Source organism: Rhinolophus ferrumequinum, chromosome 13 (genome assembly GCF_004115265.2).
Source record: "Rhinolophus ferrumequinum isolate MPI-CBG mRhiFer1 chromosome 13, mRhiFer1_v1.p, whole genome shotgun sequence".
Lineage (NCBI taxonomy): Eukaryota > Metazoa > Chordata > Mammalia > Chiroptera > Rhinolophidae > Rhinolophus > Rhinolophus ferrumequinum.
The window spans coordinates 57,810,472-57,818,216 of NC_046296.1; positions in this window are offsets into that span (position 1 = coordinate 57,810,472).

Below are 7,745 nucleotides of genomic sequence, written 5' to 3' on the forward strand. Positions count from 1 at the left end.
TGTCCCATTGTCAGGCATTCTGTGTCTACTAGGACCCAGTAGTAAACCAGGAGTATTTGTTATTGTTATCATTGTTTTAAAGCTTATAACTCTCCACTGCAGATATCATGACCTTATTCCAGAATCCTATGGGCCTGTGTTGTGGTTCTCCCACTGGAGTTTGTCACAAACCGCATGCAGCCATCTTTTCCCACTGATACCACTAACACCATGGGGCCCACTGGATCATATGACCCCAGTGGCAGAGCAGCAGAAATTTTTCCTGTTCTAGGCCCTCTCAAAGCTGGCAGCTTTTTACATTACCTGGCACATGGGCCAGAGTAATATCTCTATGTGCAGAATATACTGTCAACTGAACTAAAGAGTCCCACCAGGCACTACTGTGCCCTCTTATTCAAGATAAAAAGTGCATTATGTAATAGTTTATCTTTTCCTTTGGAGGGACATCATGCCATGCCTCTGAACACTGGGCTTCAAAAAATTTTATGAATATGGCAGAACCCTGAATATTTGCAGGGTTTCTTTCCCACTCCCTAGACTATGTATGTTACCAAGGTTTCTAGTGTGCTAGCTACCTCTTCCTCTTCCAGTCCAAATGACATAATGTAATTGATGTAATGGATGAATGTGATGGTCTGTAAAGTGTCCAAAAGGTCTAGATCGGTGTCTTCTATTATATTAGCCACATGTGGCTATCAACTATGTGAAATGTGGCTAATACAACTGAGACACTAAATTTTTAATTTTAATGAATTTAAATATAAAGATTGAATCAGTGCAAAATACTTCTTTTGTTAACACAAAATTCATTGTTTTGGTAGGATTATATGTCATGATAAAGATTACATGGGATAATATAATAATGTAATATTATAGAGCATGTTTCAAGGATACACATCATTTCTGGTATTACACAAAAATACATGACTGATCAACTGGATATCAACAAAGTAATTAAATACAAATGACTTTTTCTAGTCATCAATGTAATCTTGTGTTTATTTGAGTACTTTCATAATCAGTATATATTATAATGATGCCTATGTAAAATGTAACACATAATTAAAGTGTTTATTATTATTTAATTGTAATATAATTAAACTATTTTTCCAGTTTAAACAAATAAATAAATATTTTTTAAATCAAAATGAAAGTATATTGTGATGCAGATGGAGTAAAAATGCAAAGGCCAGTATTATAACTGGAAAGGTAAAGAAAAAAGAGACTAGAAGAAAGTGCATCATAATTTTCAAATGGCAATTGCAATTTGCTACAGCAAAGGAAAACAAAAACGTTGTTTGTTGTGTAAAAGAATTTTTTAAATAAGTGAGCAATATTAAGACATTTTCAGCCAATAATATAGAATGAATTTGATAAGAAGATTCCTCACAACAGTGAAAAAGGAATTAAATGATAAAATTAGTTACCTGGAATCAGAATTAAATATCTAACAAAAATTTTGTAAGAGTATTAACAGGATCTGAATTTGTAATGCTGCCAGCTAGAAAATTCCTTAGATACTTACACAAAATAGAAAGTGATTTTTTTCAGATGTAGAAATTATAAGTTATTTCAGTTATAGAAATTTTGTTATAAAATAATAAGAAAAATCTACAAAAGAAATTTTTCAGTTGAAAGATCCTCAATTAATGACCTTACAACATTATCACTAGAATAATAAATTTTTCCAACAGTATCAAAAAATCAGTTGATTCAAAATATGAAAAATTACAAATACTTTTCATTAGCTTTAGAAGGGCCATACAATATTTAAGAGATAGGACCCAATTAATACTTTGGTACATTTCGCCTCAATTTGAATCCCAAATTTATAAACATCAACTTGCGAACTAAAAATTCAAACCAATGGCACAGATATTTTTAAATGCTTTATATCTCTCAAAGAAAATTTCCATCTAGACATGAAAAATTAGTTTCTATGACTATGTATGGTGTTCCAATTATATTAAAATTTCATTTACTGGTATTTTAACACAAGACATAGATATTTCCCTTGTTGATTTATCCCACGATATGATACACATTGAAAATATTTGTGTTTAGTTTTCTGAAGCAAACTCTAGGGAAAGCACCATTCATATAATTGTTAAAATCATGCAGTAAATATGCAAAAGTCATTACCAGTTTATCAACTTTGGAAAACAATAGAAGACAATAGGTTTAATGATCTTATTTTCATTGGTTGAGTCATGGAAGTGTTGTATAAAGAGTTTCCAAAATATAAACTTCAATTCTAATAAACTATAAACTCCTTGAGACAAAAGGAATGTTTGCAAAATATTTAATAATCCAAGGCCAAAAAATGGCAGTGCAATTTATATTTTCTTACTGATATCACACTGCATACGAAGAAACTAACTTTGAAGCTCTAAGAAAAGAAAAAGTTTATTTGTGACCTACACTTGTATGCAAATTTATGCTGAAATTAAAACTTTCTGTAATACAAATCAATAATAATGATTTTACATATTTTCCAACATGAACCAATATACAAAATTTAATTGTAATCGACAGAATTATGTAAATTGATTGCAAAACTATAAGAAAGACTTGAAGGACACTTTGTGATAATAAATTTAGTTGCTTTCCAATTTTTCAATTTATGTATTACTTCTTTGAATTCAATTTTAATAATATTGATTTGACAAAAGAATTAATTTACTTCATTTTAAAAGTTGTGGTTTTGAAACTGATGTACATTTGCTTCAAAGTCAAATCAATTTTTTTTAAAGATATTGATTTGCTTGGGTCCGAGATTGTGGGACAGGTAAATTCTATGTCTGTCATGTCTCGTGATCACATTAAAATTACAACTAAATCATAGAACAATCAACCTCGAGAATCATCTGAAGACCAGATGAACCGAACCCCTATAACTGAGGATGTAAAGAAGAGGACATATCAAGACTGGTAGGAGGGGCAGAGACATGAAACTGGCTGACCCCAAACCTACAGGTGTTGGTTAAGCACCAGGAGGGAAACCTATGTGGCAGAGGTCTCCCCAGAAGAGTGAGAGATCATAGCCCCACACCAGGGTCTCCAGCCCTGTGCTGGGAAGAGGAGACCCACAACAACTGGCAGTGAAAATCAGTGAGGATTCTGACCAGTCGTCCCAATGAGATACAAGATGGCTGGAAATACAGATATCCTCTTAAAGGGCCCATACACAGACACACTAGCTTGCAAGCACTAACTCTGGGCTCTGGTGGAAGGGCAGCAACTCAAGAGGCACCAGAGACACAGAGGGGAAAGACTGAGTTGTGTGTTTTCAGGGTGCTACAGGGACAGCCACCATTATTCCCGTGTAGAGACTGCCTCCTGTGCAGCCTGTAGGATGGCACCATCTTTCCTGTGTCGAACCCACCCCCGCAGGCCCACCACATCGGTCTGGTAAAATTTACATGCACACCCCCTTGGACCCTGCTCCACCCAGCTAGTGTGGCATTCATTGCCCAAGGTTCTCTCAGCTCCTGGGAAGCTGGCCCCACCCCACAAGCTGAAGGAGGCTTCGATACCAGTTCACAGCCTGTGGCAGCCTGGGAAACTTTCAATGGCAGGAGGTCAGCCCCAGATCATTCTACTCATGCTACAGCCTTTCTTGTGCAGCTCTCAGGGATCTGTGGGCCCCAGACAAGTGATGGCTGGCCACGGTGTTCTCTGGGCATTTTGTGGAATGGGCACAGGTTCAGCACTGGCACAAGAATTGAACCTGCATTAACTTTGTAAAAACCACTGGCCATACATTGTGGCTCCCGGGTACAGCACCCTGCCCAATTCAGTCGGAGGGGATGGAGGGATGGAGGGCACCAGGTCAGCCCACCAGCCCACATACCAAAGGAGGCTCTTTAAGTGACTGAGCTTTACAGTCAGCTAGCAGGTGGCAACAGGTCAAGGGGGGCCCTGGACCTTTTGCTAAGCTGCCCCAGCCTCGAAACTGGTGGCAGCTGATGTTGGATCACCATAAGGCCACTCCCACACGACTCCAGGTCCAATACAGGCAGCACCAACTGCATATAGATTTGTAGCTTCTACCAAGTAGCCCTGGGCTGGTCACAGGCAAGGCTGAAATTGGCCTGCATGGCTACCCCTCCCAAGAAGAACCCAAAACAATACACCCAGAGGCTGGCCTCAGACCACACAAGCAACAAACCCAAACGGTGGTTTCAACAGGCACAAGAACCTGCTCAGGCAAATCCCCCTCTGAGGGGTGAGCACCCACACAGCAATTCATACACTGTGGGCATAGCCAATCCTCACAGCCAATCAGCCTGAGAGGATCCAAACGACCAATATGTCAAAAGCAATCAAGGCTCAACTACAACAGGTGAATATATACTACATACACAAAGGCAACTCCTGGAACACACACACAGGTGATTATGGAGACTGCACCACTGCACCACTGCACCACTCAGGACCACTACTACATAAGACCACCTGGCAAAGACTGAGAGACATAGGAGATCTACTAATACATAGAAGCAAACACAGAGAGGCTGCAAGAATGAGGAAACAAAGAAATATGCCCCAAATAAAAGAACAGAAGAAAACTCCAGAAAAATAGCTAAATGAAATTGAGGCAACCAACCTACCAGAGACAGAATTTAAAACATTGGTCATAAGAATGCTTAAGGAACTTAGTGAGAATTTCAATAAAGAGATAGTAAGCATAAAGAAGGACATACAAACCGTAAGAATGAAACAGTAAGAAATAAAGAATAACTAAAATTAAGAATACACTAGAAGGAATCAACAACAGATTACATAAAGTACAAGAGACATTAAGAAAAAAAAATCTCATTTACAATTGCATCAAAAAAACAAAAACAAAACACAAGGAATACAGTAGTACCTCAGTTTTCTAATGTAATCCGTTTCAGAAGACCGTTCAAATTCTGAAACGTTTGAAAACAGCCAACAGCTAGGCCTCAGTATCTTGCACTCTGTGCAAGCTGCGTGACATGTTCGACTTCCAAGGTGTGTTGGAAAACCAAAGCATTTACTTCCGGGTTTACAGCATTCATGAACCAAAATGCTCATCAATGGAGACGTTCGAAAGTTGAGATACTGCCGTATATTTAACCAAGAAAATAAAACACCTGTACTCAGATAATTATAAGATATTGAGGAGAGAAATTTAAAAAGATACAAATAAACAAAAGCATAGACCATGCTCATGGATAGGGAGAATTAATATAATTCAAATGTCCATACTACCCAAAGCAATCTATAGATTGAATTCAATCCCTATCAAAATACCAATGGCATTTTTCACAGAACTGGAACAATCATCCTAAAATATATATGGAACCATACAAGACTCCAAATTGCCACAGCTATCTTGAAAGAAAACAAAGCTGGAGGTATCACACTACCTGACATCAAACTATATTACAAGGCCACAGTAATCAAAACAGCATAACAGTAGCATAAATGCAGACACAGAGATCAATAGAACAGAATAGAGAGCCCAGAAATAAATCCATGCCTATATGGTCATTTAACCTAGGACAAAGGAAGCAAGAATATAAGCTGGAGGTAAAGATAGTCTATTCAATAAATGGTGCTAGGAAATCTGGACAGATATATGCAAAAAAATGAAACTGGACCACTCTATATAAAAGAATAAACTCAAAATGGATTAAAGACTTAGTTTTTGCACAGCAAAGGATATCATCAACAAAATGAAAAGACATCCTACTGAATGGGAGAAAATATCCATCAATGATACATCTGATAAGGAGTTCATATCCAAAATTTATTATATTTTATTTATTATATTTATTTATTAAATATATATATCATACAACTCAACACCAAAAAAAAATCCAATTAACAAATAAACAGAAGACGTGAATAGACATTTCCGTAAAGAGGACATACAGATGGCCAATAGACATATGAAAAGATGCTCAATGTCACTAACCTTCAGAGAAATGAAAATAAAAACCACCATGAAATATTACATCACACCTGTCAGAATGGCCATCATCAATAAATCAACCAACAACAAGTGTTGGCGGGGATGTGGAGACAGGGAACCCTTGTGCACAGTTGGTGAGATTGCAAATTGGTTCATCCACTATGGAAAACAGTGTGGAGATTCCTCAAAAAATTAAAAATAGAACTACCTTATGACCCAGCAATTCCACTCCTGGGTATTTATCCAAAGGAATCCAAAACACTAATTACAAAAGATACATGCACCCCCGTATTCATTCATTCATAATATACAATGAAACATTATGCTAAAACAAGAATGAAATCTTACCACTTGCAACAACATGGATGGACCCAGAGGGTATTATGCTAAGTGAAATAAGTCAGACTGAGAAAGACAGATAGCATATGATCTCACTTATATGTGGTATCTAAAGAACAAAATAAATGAACAAGCAAAACAGAAACAGACTCATAGATAGAGAACAAACTGATGGTTGCTAGAAGGGAGGAGGGTTGGGTGGATGGATGAGAAACGTGAAGGGATTAAGAAGTACAAACTGATAAAAGAGTCACATGGATATAGAGTATAGAGATAACACATCTGGCAACGCAGCTGTGATTGTGGCTACTGCTTTGTTGAGCTTATGTAATTTACCATCATTCTCCAAGCTCCATCCAGTTTTTGCACGGACTAGACTCATGAATTAAATGGAAATATGATAAGGACCATGACCTGCATCCTTTATATCTTTTAAATATGACACTAATGTCTACCATCCCCTCTAGAGGGGTGCAGAGGACTGAGGGACAGGTCAGAGATTTTTTTCTATGTAGCTTTGACCCTATAGACTAACGACACAATATAGTGGTTGTACCAACTGCTAAGTATGTCAAACCCAACTGTGTATTTGAGAATGGTGAAATGACCATCAGACCTTGTACAAGCCCCCTGTGCACCTACTCTCACAGGAGGACCATATGATTTAGGTCTCTAGGTATCAACATCAACTCAAGTCCTGTGCCCGACAGTCCTGGAATATCTTGGTACTCCCCTTTCCCCAGAGCATAGTTACCCACGTGAATGACTTTAGCTGTCTTTGGAGAAGAACTGGGGGAATCATTACTGTGTGCATATGCCACGGTGCTACATGGTCTTTCTTCAGGCAATATTCTTGGCTGTAGGTAGCCTTTAATATAACATGCCTGCCATTGCTGGGCATTTAACAGTCTTGGAAGTTCAAGCACTATCACTATTCAGCCCTAGGTTGATACCTGGTTTTGAAACGAGAGGTTCTTTGTATGCAACCAAAGATGCCCCCTCCTTAGCATTGGCCTCCTGTTACTTTTACTCGCCTTCAGCTGGGCATTCTCTGCATAGCATCAGTGGCATCTAGCAACAGACATCCGACCCTACCACCCTTATAGAGGGACTATTTACGCATCTCATACACTGATCTCAAAAGCCACTCATATTGTGCATGCTATTACATTACAGTCCACCAGTTCACCATCTCATTTCACCACTAGTAAAACTTTTAATAAGCGAATGCTATCTTTGGCCAACGGCTGCCTGTGCACCAGCAACTGAGTCTTTAGTGCAGCCTGGTGACTAGCGATCCAAAACCTCATCATCATTTGCTTTTCTGGACCACTCCTACTACTAACCGTCACAGGTTGTGTTCTTTGGAAGCAGATGCCAAGATGGAGAGATGGAGTTTTGGGTGGAAGTTATTGCTTCCTAGAGGAGGTAGAATTAGAGCCGGGCCTTTGAATAGGATTGA